Source organism: Arachis hypogaea, chromosome 17 (genome assembly GCF_003086295.3).
Source record: "Arachis hypogaea cultivar Tifrunner chromosome 17, arahy.Tifrunner.gnm2.J5K5, whole genome shotgun sequence".
Lineage (NCBI taxonomy): Eukaryota > Viridiplantae > Streptophyta > Magnoliopsida > Fabales > Fabaceae > Arachis > Arachis hypogaea.
The window spans coordinates 40,368,446-40,385,022 of record NC_092052.1 but is presented as its reverse complement, the minus strand read 5'-3'; the positions used below and the strand labels follow the sequence as shown (position 1 = coordinate 40,385,022).

Here is a 16,577-nt window from a genome sequence, read left to right as displayed (position 1 = left end):
AATATTAGAATCAAATAAATAAAAGTAAAATTGAAATAAAAGAACATTAAAACCTGGATCCAGAGTTACTCCCAAAACAAGAAGAAGTCCTAAATCCTAAGAGAGAGAGAGAATCTCTCTCTAAACTAAATCTAAATCATGAAAACTAGAAATTGGCGAGCTCTCTCTGAATGGATGCATTCTTCCACTTTATAACCTCTAATCTATGCTTTCTGTACTTGGATCTGGGCCAAAAAGGGCTTCAGAAATCGCTGGGGGCATATTCTGTAAATTCTGATACGTGACCTGTGTCACGCGTCCGCGTCGTGGGTGTTCTACTCAAGGCGCGCGGTCGCGTCAGTCATGCGGCCGCGTCGCTGCTTCTTTGCTTCTGGCACGCGATCGCGTCGTCCATGCGATCGCGTGGATACCAGTTTCTTTAAAGCTCCGTTTTGCCTTCTCCTTCCATTTTTGTATGTTTTCTTTTTCATCCTTTAAGTCATTCAGCCTTAGGAAACCTGAAGCTACTCAAGACACTAATCACAGCATCGAATGGAAATAAAGGTAATTAAAATAATTAATTTTTTTAAAGCTTAGGAAACATGTTTTTCACAATATGACATAATAAGGAAGGGAAAGTAAAACCATGCAATTAATGTGAATAAGTAGGTGAAGAGTTGAATAAATCACTCTAATTAAGCACAAAAGAACTCATGAAATATGGGTTTATCACACCTCCCTTCTTCACGTTAACTTCCACGTTAACTAAGTTAACGTGGGAGTTAACGTGGCTTATTGGGGCTTGTGTGGGTTCCTTCCAACGTTAGTGACAATGTTTGGTGTCACTAATGTTGTCGACCACTTTGTCTCCTCACGTTAGCTTCCACGTTAACTAGGTTAACGTGGAAGTTAACGTGGCTTATTGTGACTTGGCCAACTTTAGTGACAAAGTTGAATGTCACTAACGTTGGCTTCCCCTTTACTTCTTAACGTTAGAGGTCACGTTAACTAAGTTAACGTGGCCACTTATGAGCTTGGTCCAACGTTAGTGATAATGTTAAGTGTCACTAACGTTGGCTCCATTTCCTTTCTTCCACGTTAGAGTTCACATTAACTTAGTTAACGTGACTCTTAACGTGGGCAATGATGGCTTCGAGAGCGTTATTGGCAATTACTTTTCTCATTAACTTTGCAAGTTACTCCCTTTCCACGTTAGTGTTAACGTTAGTGTAACTAACGTAGCCATTAATGTGGTTCTTCTTTGCTTCCTTTGTCCTGAAATCAAGCAATAAAGTGCATCAAAGTTCTAGTCCAAGTCATGGGAAATGCAACATCCAATTTGTCCTTAAATTCATGCAAAATCCTCATGAAATCATGTAAAGTGCACAATGTATGCTTGAATCAAGATGTAAGTGAATATCTACCCAAAACTAGCTTATTTCCTAAGGAAATGCATGAAACTACCCTAAAAACAGTAAAGAAAAGGTTAGTGAAACTGGCCAAAATGCCCTGGCATCACAACACCAAACTTAAAGCTTGCTTGTCCCTAAGCAAGTACTGGAACAAGAGAATGATGAATGGAATGCCAAGAGAAATGAGTCATTCTTGTGGAAGTCATATCCCTGGTTTTATGGTGGTTTCATGCATAGCAACTTAGGTTCATTCCTGGCTTTCAGACCTTTATCATGTCCTAGAATACTCACTGTGATTGCATCCCATGAGACTTTTATTCGTTGATCCTTTTGTTGTTATTTCAGGACTTATTTTTGTTCTTAAGCTAAGTGCTCTGTAAGGGGGTGACTCTTTAAGATAAGCTTTCAGCCAACACTCCCGAACCAGTTGGTTCAAGGTGCTAGGTGTTAAGACACCCCTAAGGACTTACTCCCTCAAGTCTCTTTCCCCCATACATACACACCACAGGCATATAGTTTATTTATTTTCTTTTCTTGAGACCTTGGTGTCCAGCACCTCTTTGGGTTACTAAATGCTCTGTAGTGAAGGTTACTCTTGATAGTGGACTTTCAGCTGATAATCCCGAGTTAGTTAACCCAAGTTATCAAGTGATAAGGCACCCCTAAGAGCTTATTCATCCAAGTAGATCCCTCACACAGGAGCACCACAGACACATGCCTCAAGATTAAAACTATTGGTGCCTAGCCTTATTGCTTACTCTTTTTCTTTTATTTTTCAACCTTTATTGTTCTTTCCCTTTTTCTTATTAGGATCTTCTTATTTAGCTAGTTTGATGGGGTGTTTCTTAAGCATAGTATTCATGACAGATAGTTGTCCTCCCACCTTCTGGTTGAACCAACTTAGCTAACTTATGACCACACCATAAACTTATGAACTTACTCCATAGTATGAACTCCTCTCTGGTCTTTTAAAACACTCATTCTCCTTTCATTTGATTTAAAGGGACAAACATACAAGTAAGCAAAGTAAGGGTGCAGTGACATAAAGACCAGCAAACATAGACCTTTTCAACACAAAAACTTAAAAGACAGAATTGAAAAAGGTTCCAACTACGAGTAACTATTAATCAAAAGTGCATTCGGACTTCCAATTTTCAACAATTCTGAGTATAATGCAATTAAGTAACAATACAACCTTCGGGTGATGATTTCTAGTTGCCCTCTTTCTTTGTCATCATCCTAGTCCTTGCTACTTCACTTCCTTGGGTGAAGGTACACCATTTCCTCATAAGATTCCTGCAAAGTTATTGGAAGTTGCTTGTTCCTAAAGCACTTGAGACATAGTTAGTTTGCATGTATGCTTGTGGCTTTTGAACTTAATTTGGTGTGTGAACACCAAACTTAGTTCTTTGCCCAGTACAAAACATTGCATATATGCAGAGAACCTCATATCTTGTTGTTAACACAACAATTATTACTAAAGTCTAACTACATCTAAGTGGTTTCCCTTGATTGGTTGGAGCTAGCAATGTGTTTTGGGAATGGGGTGTAATCCTAACTAATGTCCTTTGGTGGAACACCAAACTTAGAATTACACTATCACCCTTGGATTGTTCTGGTGTGGAACACCAAACTTAGCTCCTTACAATACATGGGAAACAACTTGTGATCTTTATTGAAATAAAAATGAAAAGGAAACTACCTGAGGTTAGGTTACCTCCCAACAGAGCGCTTCTTTAGCGTCACTAGCTTGACGTTTCTCCTTCATCAGGGAGGTTGATAATGCTTCAAGTCCTTCCCTCTTGCCTTGGACTTATATCCATTGGTTGTATCAATGATCTCTACATGTTCCAAGGAGAGAACTCTGTTGATAGTGAAGACCTTAGGTAACTGAGATAGTACAGTGGGGAGATTAGGGGGGATATCTGGGAAGTAAGCTGAGATCACTTTATCTCCTGGAGAGAAGTCTTCCGTAGGGATCTTCTTGTTTCTCTACCCCCTTGGTACCTTCTTCTTTGTCCCTTTTGATGTTGCCTTGCTCTTAGTGACTTCTTCTTCTAAGGGAATTTTGTTGTTGTCTTCACATGTCTCTGGTGGTTTAGGTTCCTCTAGCTTTTCCTTGAGCTGTGACAACTGCTTATTTCCTTATTCATTAACCAAGGGCTTTCCCAGATGGGCTGGTTGTGCTTCAGTGCTTGCTTCCTCTGTCAGCATCTCATTATGATCTTTGCTTGGTTCTTTGTTTTCTTGGTCTGCTTCTTGTGAGAGTTTGAAGACATTAAAGCTGAGTCGTTCATCATGGATCCTCAATATTAGCTCCCCTCGCTCCACATCTATGAGTGCTCTGGCTGTAGCTAGGAATGGTCTTCCCAATATGATTGGGTGAGTGTGACTCTCTTCCATGTCCAAGATGACAAAGTCTGTGGGAAGAAAGTATTTCCCAACCTTTAACAACACATTTTCCACCACTCCTATTGCTTGTTTTTGCCAGCCTGATGACTGCATATGTGGGCAATATCTCATTGATCTGCAGCCTCTTCACCAGGGATAAGGGCATTAAGTTGATGCTTGCTCCCAAATCGCAGAGTGCTCTATCAAACATTGTTTCTCCTATGGCACAGGGGACATGAAAACTCCCTGGATCTTTTCTTTTTGTAGGCAACTGTGGTTGAATGAGGGCACTGCACTCCTTGTTCATCACTATAGTTTGGCCTCCCTTGAGTGAGCTTTTCCTGGGAAGCAGCCCCTTCATATACTTGATGTATGCGGGCATTTGTTGAATAGTCTTGATGAATGGTATGTTGACATGCAGAGATGCAAACAAATCTAGAAACCTTGAGTATATTCTCTTCTCCACAGCACCATTGAGCAGTTGGGGAAAATGTGCATAGAGTCTCAGCAGCTCTTGTTGTGAGATTTCTGGTTCTTGATGATCTTTTTCCTTCTTCTCTACTGAGGTATCTTCAGGTTGTTCTGATAGCTTGCTTGGCTTGTCCTCAGTCTCCTTATCACTTATAGTGACCATCTTGCAATCTTCCCATCTTACTTTCTTTGTTTTACCTCTCGGATTCTTCTCTGTGTCACTTGGGAATCCATCTGTGGGTTTGGGAATTTGCTCAGAGAGATACCCCACTTGAGATTCCAACCTCTTGATTGTGTCTCCCTGGTTCTTGAAACTGGCTCGCACTTCCTCCTTAAACACCTTGTTGTCTTGAATCTCCTTGCCTATGCCTTCAAGTAGATTCTCAATCCTTGAGAGTCTGTCATCAAATGATTGTAGATCGTGATTAGAGGTGGAAGGATGAGGTAAGTTATTTTGGTTTTGATGTGGATGTGGAGAGGTGTTGTTATTGGGGTGTTGATATGGTCTAGATGTGAAATGTTGGTGGCTTGCATTGTTGGGATTTGGGCGTCTTTGATCAAGGCTTTGGTCTTGTTGATTTCTCCACCCAAAGTTTGGGTGGTTCCTCCATCCAGGGTTGTAGGTCTTGGAGTATGGATCATGGTTTTGCCTAGGTGAATTCCCAACGTAGTTGGCTTGCTCCTGACTACCCTCTGCTTCTTCATTCACTCCTTCTTGGGTTGTTGATGAAGTGGCGATTGCTGCTACTTGGTTCCTCTCCATCTTCTTGGTGAGGTCAGCCAGCTGCTGGGTAATGAGCTTGTTTTGGGCCAGCAGAGCATCTACATTGTTTAGCTCCATTACTCCTCTTGTGTTCCCTCTTTCGGAAGCATAGAAGTAGTCATTCTCTGCTACAGTTTCAATGACATCTATGGCCTCCTCAATGGTCTTCTTCTTGTTCAAAGATCCTCCGGATGAATGGTCTACGGCCTTCTTTGACTCATAAGAGAGCCCTTCATAGAAAATGTGCAGCTGCACCCATTCATTGAACATATCTGGTGGGCACCTCCTTGTTAGGTCTTTAAACCTCTCCCATGCTTCATATAGAGTCTCACCATCTTGTTGCCTGAAAGTTTGGACCTCAGCTCTCAGCCTATTGATTCATTGAGGGGGGTAAAGTCTTGCTAAGAATTTGTTCACCACATCTTCCCAAGTTGTCAAGCTCTCCTTTGGGAAAGACTCCAGCCACTTGGCTGCCTTATCCTTGAGTGAGAATAGAAATAAGAGCAGTCTATAGGCGTCAGGATGAACACCATTAGACTTCACTGTGTCACATATTCTCAGGAAGGTGGTTAGATGTTGATTGGGGTCTTCTTGGACACTTCCTCCGAACGAACAGTTGTTCTGCACAAGGGTGATGAGCTGTGGTTTTAGTTCAAAATTGTTGGCGTGGATGTTTGGCTTTTGAATGCTACTTCCACAGTTTCCTGGGTTTGGATTGATGTAAGATCCTAAAACTCTTCTATCCTCCCCAACATGATTTGTTCGTCCTCTTTCGCCATGGTTGTGAGCTTCTTCTTCACGATGGTTTTCCATGTTTTCTTCCATGTTTGGTTCAAAGTAATCCTGAAAGTGTTCCTCCTCTTCTTCAGCACCAACTACACGTTTTTCTCTTGCCTCCCTCCTTAGTCTAAGGAAGGTTCTCTCAGGTTCAGAATCAAAGGAAGTTGAAGCCCTACTTCTTCTCCCTGTCATACAACCAATAAGTACAAGCAAAAAGAATAGGTGCAAAAAGTATATCTGTCAAAATTACTGTTAATGTGAGTGATGCAATATATCAAACAGTTAGTGGGTTAGTGAAATGAATGGTAAATAACAAAGAAAAAGTAGGGGGAAGGGAAAAAATTAACTAAAACAGAAAGTAAATGACTCAAACAGAAAATTAAATCAAACAAAAATAAAATGCTCAATCTAGTTATCCTCCAATTTAATCATTGTTGATGCACAATCAATCCCCGACAACGGCACCATAAACTTGATGCACGAAAAACTTGTCTCATAACAAATTTCCTTCGGCAAGTGTACCGAATTTGTCGTCAAGTAAAAACTCACAATAGAGTGAGGTCGAATCCCACAGGGATTGATTGATCAAGCAACTTTAATTAGAGGAATGTTCTAGTTGAGCGAATCAGAATTTGAGTTGAGAATTGCAGAAAATTAAATGGCGGAAAAGTAAATAACAGAAAAGTAAATGCTAGAAATAAGAGCTGAATGTAGATGACGGAAAGTAAATTGCAGAATCTTAAATGGGAATGGGGAAATTGCTCATAAAAGTAAATGACAAAAATTAAAGAGAATGAGGGAGATCAGAAATGGGGAGTTCATTGGGCTCAGGAGATGTTGCATTCTCCGGATCAATTTCATTTTCATCTCTTCCTCAATCAATGCACTCATTGATCTCCTTGGCAATCTTAAGTGATCGAATTACAATTTCTTGTAATTCAATCTCTCAATTCCTTGGTCAATTGCTCATGAGAAGAGATGAAGTATGGTCACTGATTATACCACATGCATTTCCCAAATCAAGTGTTGAGAGGATTATAGTCACATATCCATCCAAACCCAATTTGGTCCAGCATGAGAAAGCATTTCTAGCATGATCTCTTCATTCCTCTTTCAAGGTTCAGAAGAGATCCAAGTTTGAATAGCTTCTTTTCCAAGATAACTACCCAATTGGATGAAGATCGAAAGCTTTCAAGTAAAATCAAGAGAAAAGATAGAAGAAGAATAATGAAAACAAGTATTGATCCATCAAATTACAACAGAGCTCCCTAACCCAATGAAAGGGGTTTAGTTGTTCATAGCTCTGGAAAATGAAAACAAAGATGGAGAATACATGATGAAACTAGAAGTGCAAAGAAAGTAAAATACAGAGAGTAGTTCTATGCCAAGAGGCTCCCTATAATTTCCAACTCCCCAATTTAATTCAAAGCTACTCCTATATATACTACTCTTCTGTTCTTCTAGTTGGCTCTTCAAGTCTTGGGTATGGGCCTTTGGATCTTGAGTTTGAAGCAGTTCTCTTCTTCATTAGGCTTGGCTTTACTTGCAGAGAGAAAGTGTGAAGTGGGCAGAGACTTTAGCTCAGGACGTTAGTGGTGTTAACGTTCAGTGAAAAGATGGGTTCGAGAACGTTAGTGACAATCACCTTTTTCACTAACGTTCCTCACCCAAGTAAGAGCCACGTTATCTTCAACGTTAGTAGCACAAACGTTGCTACTAACGTTGCCTCTTTGTCCTTCGCACACGTTATTGTGACTTGCCTTTCCCAATAACGTTGAGAAGTCTCCCCTTTCCCTACGTTAGAGTCCACGTTAACTTAGTTAACGTGGCTCTTTTAACGTAGGCTTGCCAACCTTCGAGAACGTTAGTGACACTTACCATTGTCACTAACGTTCCAATGTGCCCCTATTTTTCACGTTAGAGTCCACGTTAACTAGGTTAACGTGGCTTCTAACGTGGCCATGCTAGCCATCTCCAACGTTAGTGACAAAGTTGAGTGTCACTAACGTTGGCTTCATCATTCCCTTATCCACGTTAGCTTCCATGTTAACTAAGTTAACGTGGGAGTTAACGTGGCTCATAGTGGCTTATGTGGGCTAATTTCAACGTTAGTGACAATGTTGGGTGTCACTAACATTGGCGATCACCTCCCTTCTTCACGTTAACTTCCACGTTAACTAAGTTAACGTAGGAGTTAATGTGGCTTATTGGGGCTTGTGTGGGTTCCTTCCAACGTTAGTGACAAAGTTTGGTGTCACTAACGTTGTCGACCACTTTGTCTCCTCACGTTAGCTTCCACGTTAACTAGGTTAACGTGGAAGTTAACGTGGCTTATTGTGACTTGGCCAACGTTAGTGACAAAGTTGAATGTCACTAACGTTGGCTTCCCCTTTACTTCTTAACGTTAGAGGCCACGTTAACTAAGTTAACATGGCAACTAACGTGGCCACTTATGAGCTTGGTCCAACGTTAGTGATAATGTTAAGTGTCACTAACGTTGGCTCCATTTCCTTTCTTCCACGTTAGAGTTCACGTTAACTTAGTTAATGTGACTCTTAACGTGGGCAATGATGGCTTCGAGAGCGTTATTGGCAATTACTTTTCTCATTAACTTTGCAAGTTACTCCCTTTCCACGTTAGTGTTAACGTTAGTGTAACTAACGTAGCCACTAATGTGGTTTTTCTTTGCTTCCTTTGTCCTGAAATCAAGCAATAAAGTGCATCAAAGTTCTAGTCCAAGTCATGGGAAATGCAACATCCAATTTGTCTTTAAATTCATGCAAAATCCTCATGAAATCATGTAAAGTGCACAATGTATACTTGAATCAAGATGTAAGTGAATATCTACCCAAAACTAGCTTATTTCCTAAGGAAATGCATGAAACTACCCTAAAAACAGTAAAGAAAAGGTCAGTGAAACTGGCCAAAATGCCCTGGCATCAACAAGGCGGACCTTAGCTGATTAAGAACTATACTCACAACGTATTCTATAAGTTATTTCTTAATTAGCTGACTTCTGCCTGCTGTTCGAAAGCCTATGGAGGAAGAACCTCCATTGCTTTCCAAAGAACTCAATGCTTTGGTTCAGCAAAAGCTACCTCAAAAGCTTTCAAATCTTGGACGCTTCCTGATTCCTTGCACCATAGGCACCATGACCTTCGAGAAGGCTCTGTGTGACCTAGGGTCAAGCATAAACCTTATGCCACTCTCTGTGATGGAGAAGTTGAGAATCTTTGAGGTACAAGCTGCAAACATCTCACTAGAGATGGCATACAAGTCAATGAAGAAGCCATATGACTTAGTAGAGGATGTCTTGGTAAAGGTTGAAGACCACTACATCCCTGAAAATTTCATAGTCTTGGATATCGGAGAGGATGAGGATGACTCTATCATCCTCGTAAGACCCTTCCTAGCTACTGCAAATGCCATGATTAATTTGGCAAAGGGAGAAATGGTTTTCCAACTAGGAGAGGACTACATCTTGTTCAAGATGTCTGAAATCCTAATTTTCCCTCTGAAAAGAAAGAGACCATGGTGCAACACCTAGTGCTCCAACCATCTCTTTCTGTGAAGAGCTTTACTGAGCCCCCAAACATCAATTCTAAGTTTGGTGTTGGGCAGCCATCAACAAGCTCTGAGCACAAAGGTACTAGGAAGAAAGTACCTAAAGGCTGAAGGGACAAGAAAATTCCAACTGAAAGCCTCTCATCTGGCATGAGAGTTGTCTTCACTAAGAAACCAGTCATACCACATACAGTGAGTCATGTCCTGTCTCTAAAGCATGTGGAGCTCATTCATAAGGAGACAAGAGAAAAGTTCACTGTAAGGGGCGAAATTCTGATCCCATACTCACCTCTGTAAGGAGCTAGCCATCAAGCTAGTGACGTTAAAGAAGCGCTTGTTGGGAGGCAACCCAACCTTAATTAATTATTTATTTCTATTTTCTTCTATTTTGTTTTTTTAGTTATTTTTAGGTTCATGATCATGTGCAGCAGTCAGAACAGAGACAGAAATGTTCAGCAGTGAAAACAGAATACTTTGGATGGAATGTTGTTGAAGTTGAGCGCCAGTCAGGGAGCAGACCCTTGGCGTTCAAACGCCAGTACAGAGGGCAGGGATTCTTAAATTACTAGCCTCTCAGGACCAGTGGGTCCTACAGCATCTTTACCTACCCCACTTCTTCCTTCTTACTTTCACACTTTCCCATACACTCTTCCCTATAAAGCCTAGCCCAATCACATCCATATCACTTTCCAAAAACCATCATAACTCCCACCAACCCCAACCAAATTCAAAATCAAATTTTCCACCCATTTACCCACCCATGGCCGAACCCAACCCTATCCCTTTCCTATAAATACCCCTCCTTCTAACCCTTCAAAAACACACCTCTCATACACTCATAAGCCCCATTCGGCCAAGCCCTCTCTCTCCCCCTATCTCCTTCTATTTTCTTCTTCTTCTACTCCATTCTTCTCTTTTCTTTATTTTTTCTCGAGGACGAGTAAAACTTTTAAGTTTGGTGTGGGAAAAGCGTTGCTTTTTGCTTTCCATTACCACTTATGACACCCAAGGTTGGAGAATCCTCTAGAAAGAGGAAAGGAAAGGTAGTACCCGCCACCTCTGAATCTTGGGAGATGGAGAGATTCATCACTAAAGCCCACCAAGACCACTTCTATGAAGTAGTGGCAGAAAAGAAAGTGATCCCTGAGGTCCCTTTCAGGCTCAAGAAGAATGAGTATCCGGAAATTCAAAGAGAGATCCGGAGAAGAGGTTGGGAAGTCCTAACCAATCCCATTCAAGAAGTTGGAACTTTAATGGTGCAAGAGTTCTATGCTAATGCATGGGATACTAAAAACCATGACACTAGTGTGAACCCAAATCTAAATAATTGGAGCACCATGGTCTGAGGGAGAATCTTAGATTTTAGCCCAGAAAGTATGAGGTTGGCATTCAACTTGCCTTTGATGCAAGGAGATCCACATCCTTACACTAGAAGAGTCAACTTTGATCAGAGATTGGATCAAGTGCTCTCAGACATCTGTGTGGAAAGAGCACAGTAGAAAAGGGATTCTCAAGGCAAGCCCATAGCTAGAGGATGGTTGGAATTCATCCAATGCTCTATCATTCCTACTAGCAATCGGTCAAAAGTGACCATTGACAGAGCTTATCATGATCCATTTCATCATGATTGGAAATGAGGTGGAAGTACATGAGGTGATCCCTCAAAGAATTATACAAGATAGCTGAGAAGCCTTCCACCAATGCAAAGTTGGCATTCCCACACCTCATCTGTCATCTATGCAATTCAGCTAGAATTGTCATAGAGGGAGATATCTCCAATGGGGAGGACAAGCCCATCACTAAGAAGAGGATGAAGTAAACTAGAGAGCATGCACAAGAGCCTGTGCAGCCACCTCAGCATGAGATCCCTGAGATGCCTCAAGGGATGTATTTTCCTCCTCAAAGGTATTGGGATCAATAGTATACTTCCCTGGGAGAATTGAGCTCTAACATGGAGCAATTGAGGGTGGAGCATCAAGGGCATTCCACCATCCTCAATGAAATAAAGGAAGACTAAAGATCCATTAGAGAAGATCAAAGGGTTATGAGGGAAGAACAACAAAGGCAAAGGCGTGACATTGAAGAGATCAAGCACCACATTGGATCCTCAAGGAGGAGTACTAGCTGCCACCATTAAAGGTGGATTTGTTCTCTTTATCTCATTTTCTTTTGTATTTTTCTATTTTCTGTTATGTTTTGTTGTCTGTTCTCTTGTTCTTGTTGCATGATCATTTGCATTTATGTCTTAAGGCTATAAAATGTTCCATATATCTCTCACCTTGCTTAAAAAAAATTTTAATTGAAAAGAATTGAGAGATACATGAATTTCAAGTTTATAATAAGAATAGTTCAATTATTTTGATGTGGTGACATTGCTTTTGTTTTCTGAATATATGAATAAACAGTGCATATTTGAAGTTGAAATTTTAGAATGTTGGCTCTTGAAAGAATGATGAAAAAGGAAAAGTATTATTGGTAATCTAAAAAATCTAAATAAAATTGATTCTTGAAGCAAGAAAAAGTAGCAAAAAGAATAAGAAAAAGCATGTTGCAAAAAAAAAAAAGAATATATATATATATATATATATATATATATATATATATATATATATATATATAAGAGAAAAATCCATTACTACCTAAAAATGCAGGAAAAAGAGGGCATATTGAAAAAGCCAATAACCCTTTAAACCAAAAGGCAAGGGTAAAAGGATCCAAGGCTTTGAGCATCAATGGTTAGGAAGGTCTAAATGAAACAAAATCCTGGCCTAAGCAGTTCAACCAAGCTGTCCCTAACCATGTGCTTGTGGCGTGAAGGTGTCAAGTGAAAAGCTTGAGGCTGAGCGGTTAAAGTCGTGATCCAAAGCAAAAAGAGTGTGCTTAAGAACTTTAGACACCTCTATCTGGGGATTCTAGCAAAACTGAATCACAATCCGAAGGGTTCACCCAGTTAAAGTGTCTGTGGCATTCATGTATCCGGTGGTAATACTGGAAAATAAAGTGCTTAGGGCCACGACCAAGACTCTAAAAGATGTGTTCAAGAATAAAAAAGAACTGAACTAGGAGAGTCAATAATATCATCTGGATTCTAAGTTCCTAGAGATGCCAACACTTCTGAGTTTCAATGGATAGTGAGATGCTAAAACTATTCAGAAGCAAAAAGCTATTAAGTCTTGCTCATCTAATTGAAACTGAGCTTCATTGGAAACTCTGAGATTTATTGTATCTTAATCTTCTTTTTATCCTACTATGTTTTTAGTTGTTTGGGGACAAGCAACAGTTTAAGTTTGGTGTTGTGATGAACGGATATTTTATACGCTTTTTGGCATCATTTTCATATAGTTTTTAGCATGTTTTGTTTAATTTTTATTTAAGTTTTCATAGGTTTTAGTGTAAAATTCACATTTTTGAATTCTACTTTGAGCTTGTGTAATTTTATGCAATTTCAGGTATTTTCTGGCTGAAATTGAGGAGCTAGAGCAAAACTCTGATTCAGAGACAAAGAAAACACTGCAAATGTTATCCAGATCTGACCTCCTTGCACTCAGAAGAGCTTTTCTGGGGCTACAGAAGTTCAAATGGAGTGATCTCAACGGCTATGGAAAGCTGATATCCAGAAATTTCGAGCAATGTATAATAGTCCATACTTTGCTTCAGAATAGAAGGCCCAAAACTAGCGTCCAACGCCAGCCTCCTGCCTTATTCTAGGTGTCCAGCGCCCAAAGGAGGAGACCAGGCATCCAAATGCCCAGAGAGGACCCCCTAGCCAGCGTTCAATGCCCTAGAGGCCTCTTAATACGTGGATCTCATCAAAGCTCAACCCAAATACTAACCAAGTGTGCCCCAGAAGTGGATTTTAGAACTAAAAGACTGTTTTACCCTTTTTTATGTAATCCTTAGTTACTAGTTTAGTATTTAAAGAACTTTTACACCTCCCAAAAGGGGGAACGCACAGCATAATTTCATTTATCATTGTGTTTCATATCAGTATGAGTTTCTAAACCTCATAGGTTGAGGGAAGGAGCCCTACTGAGTTCTATGAATTAATAAAAGTATTACTGTTTTCTTTTCAATCCGTGCTTAATTCAATTCTAAGATGTTATTCGTTCTTTAACTTGATAAATGGGATGATCCATGACAACCAGCTCCATTCTTCATACGAAGACCGCGTGCCTGACAACCACCCGTGTCTTCTTGGGTTCGTATGAATATGTGATTGGAAAGCATCGAACCGCCAGCTTGATTATACATCTCTTAGACGACTAATCCATGACTTTGTTGGGAACTTCTCGAGACATCAGTTCAGTCGAAGTATGGGGAGATTAGGGTCTCTATGGTAGAGGCTAGAACCCAAAGGCGCAGCATTCTCTGATCCGGAAGATTCGACCTTGTTTGTAGCGTTTTGAGTAGGATCATCAAGGAGAATGAAATGCAAGAGCTTCACCCCTGTTCAGATTGAATGATCGCTGACCTGGCATTTGATCTGAAGCAGAGGAGATTAATGACCATGGCCATACGTTGTTGATCACATATAGCCTGCCATAGAAGAAGTCATTCACAATTGAAGAAGACAGTAATACCAGAGTTAATCCAGAAGGACAAAGCATCTCCAAGCCTTAACCATCTTCTTATCCTTGATTATAATTCAATTCACAAAGTATTTTATACACTTTTATGCACTCAATTCCAACAACTCTTTTATCCTCCTGACTAAGATCTACAAGATAACTATAGCTTGCTTCAAACCACAATCCTCGTGGGATCGACCCTGACTCGCTCAGGTATTACTTGGACGACCCAGTGCACTTGTTGGTTCAACTGTACGAAGCATGGGGATACGTGAACCAGAATGATTGTATCTTCAAAACATATTAAAGCAAATCAGGATGAATTTTATAAGAAAAACACAAGTGCACTTTAGGAGAAGCTGGCACCAAGCTTCAAGAGGCCAAGCCCAGTGCCCAATTCCCTAGTTGGGCGCCCAAAATCCCAAGCCTAGTGCTAGGACCAAGAGCCCAATGCCCAAAATCCCTAAGCCTAACGCCCAAATTGGGTGCCCTACTCCAACCATCCATGTCCGACACCTTCGTGTGCCTTAGGAAGGACAAAGTGGGCTGGCCCAACTCCTATAGCTGGCAGCCAGTGCCCCCAACCTATATGTACTGGGCGCCCAACGCCCAAATTCTGGAGCCTGGATCCATGTGCAATTTTAACTCCCAGTGATCCAGAATGCTTGAAAGCCCAGCGCCAAGTCCAAGTTCAACTCTCAGGAAGCTCTAACTTCAACTAAAGATTCAAGATTTTAATGATTAGTTAGCAACAACTTCTTCTAAAAAGATAGGATTTGGTTGTTAGGATTTAGATTATATTAGATTTTAATTTCAATAACTTGTTATCTTTCTCTTAGGAAGATAAGATTAGTTTTTGAATTTCAATTAGTTAGGAAGCTAGAATATAAATAAGTGTACAAGGTTCACAATTAGGAGAATCTTTTGATCATTCTTCGGATTGGAAGACTAATTGGAGCCATGCAACACCTCATTAGTTTTAGGTTGTTTTCTTTTCTACCATGAGTAACTAAACCTCTCATGTTAAAGGTTAGGAGCTCTGTTTGATTTTATGGATTAGTAATGCAAGTGTTTTCTTTATTTTGATTCATACTTTTCTACTTTTTTAAGATTGAATTTTCGTTATTCATCTTTAATGGTAGAAGTATTGGAAAATATTCTAATTCTATCTTCGATTCTATTATTACTTTGGGAAATTTAATATCAGAATTAGCTTGAAACTCGTTCTCATGATTTTCAACTTCACTAGGAATAGTATTTTAAAAATTGTAAGGCTTTAAATCGGAACCGTTCTTAACCTCTTATCTTATTTAATTGACCAAGGGATTGGCAATTAATTAATTTAAGAGAAATCAAATTTGATTATAAATATTTTGCTGTGAAAAGATTTTGCATGAGTCAAAGTAGAAAAACACAAGCATTACTCTTCATAAGAATTAAACATCTCTGAAGCCTTTAATATTCTCATTCCCTAATTACTTCCTAAATCTCTAAACTTTCTCTCATCCACAATCAATTCTCTCTTCACTGATCTTTGCTCTACTTCAAGATTCACAATCCTCTTATCAAGGTTTGATTGATCTAATTAGAGATTTAATTAGATATTGCTTAATTCAATCCGTAATCCTCATGGGAATGATATCCACTCACAATGGTATTACTTGATACGATTTGGTACACTTGCCAATATCCGAGCATATCAATTTTTTCTCATCAAGTCTTTGGCGCCATTGCCGGAGATTAATTGAGATTTATAATATACATCTGGTTGAATCACTAAATTAAATCTTGGTTTATTTTATTTTCCTTATTCTGTTTAATTCTTTTTTTCTTCTTTTCTTCTTCTTCTTTATTCTGCACAGTATATTTGATTTTTTGTTATTTTTGTGCATGCAAGGGAAAGAAGATTGCATTCTCATCTATTCGAAAATTGAGAAGACACTTGCACAAATAAGGAGAAATCAAGGACTAGGAGAGAGGAGGAAGAAAGAATGGTAGAGGAGAATGATAATGTGAGAAGGACCCTTGGTGATTACACTATACCTACCACTGATAGCTGCAGAAGTAGCATAGCCCACGGTTCAAGCAAATAATTTTGAACTAAAGCCATCACTAATCCAATTTGTACAGCGAGACCAATTCGGTGGTAGCCTGCATGAGGATCCAAACAAACACATAGATATTTATCTGTAGCTATGTGACACAGCGAAGAGTAATGGGATTAGCTCCGAAGCCATCCGGCTAAGGCTTTTCCCACTCTCTTTAAGAGATAAAGTCACACAGTGGCTCCAAGCTCAACCCTTAGGCAATATTACTTCTTGGGAGAATTTGTTTAGCAAATTCCTAACTAAGTACTTCTCTTTCTAAAAGATAGTCCGGTTGAGGAATGATATTAATTCATTTTCTCAAAAGGAGGGCGAATCGCTCTATGAAGTTTGGGAAAGGTATAAAGAGATGCTCAGAAAATGTCCATACCAAGCCTTTTCTGAGTGAAATCAAATCCAAATCTTTTATGATGGAGTCTCTCAAGCCTCAAGAATGATGATTGATTCATCAGCTGGAGGTTCTTTGTGAAGCCCAGTGCCCAAAGAGGGAGTTAGGAAATTTTGATGCACATTGAAGGTGGCGCCCAAGGCCATACATGGGAGC

At 39.9% G+C, this 16,577-nt stretch overlaps 1 non-coding gene across 1 annotated transcript; it reads left to right on the top strand.

The window, feature by feature from the left end:
* Positions 1 to 5,281: 5,281 nt before the first annotated feature.
* LOC112768133 (small nucleolar RNA R71) lies at positions 5,282 to 5,388 on the top strand. Its single transcript, XR_003185571.1, has one exon. It is a non-coding gene; the product is annotated as a small nucleolar RNA R71 (small nucleolar RNA).
* Positions 5,389 to 16,577: the final 11,189 nt, after the last annotated feature.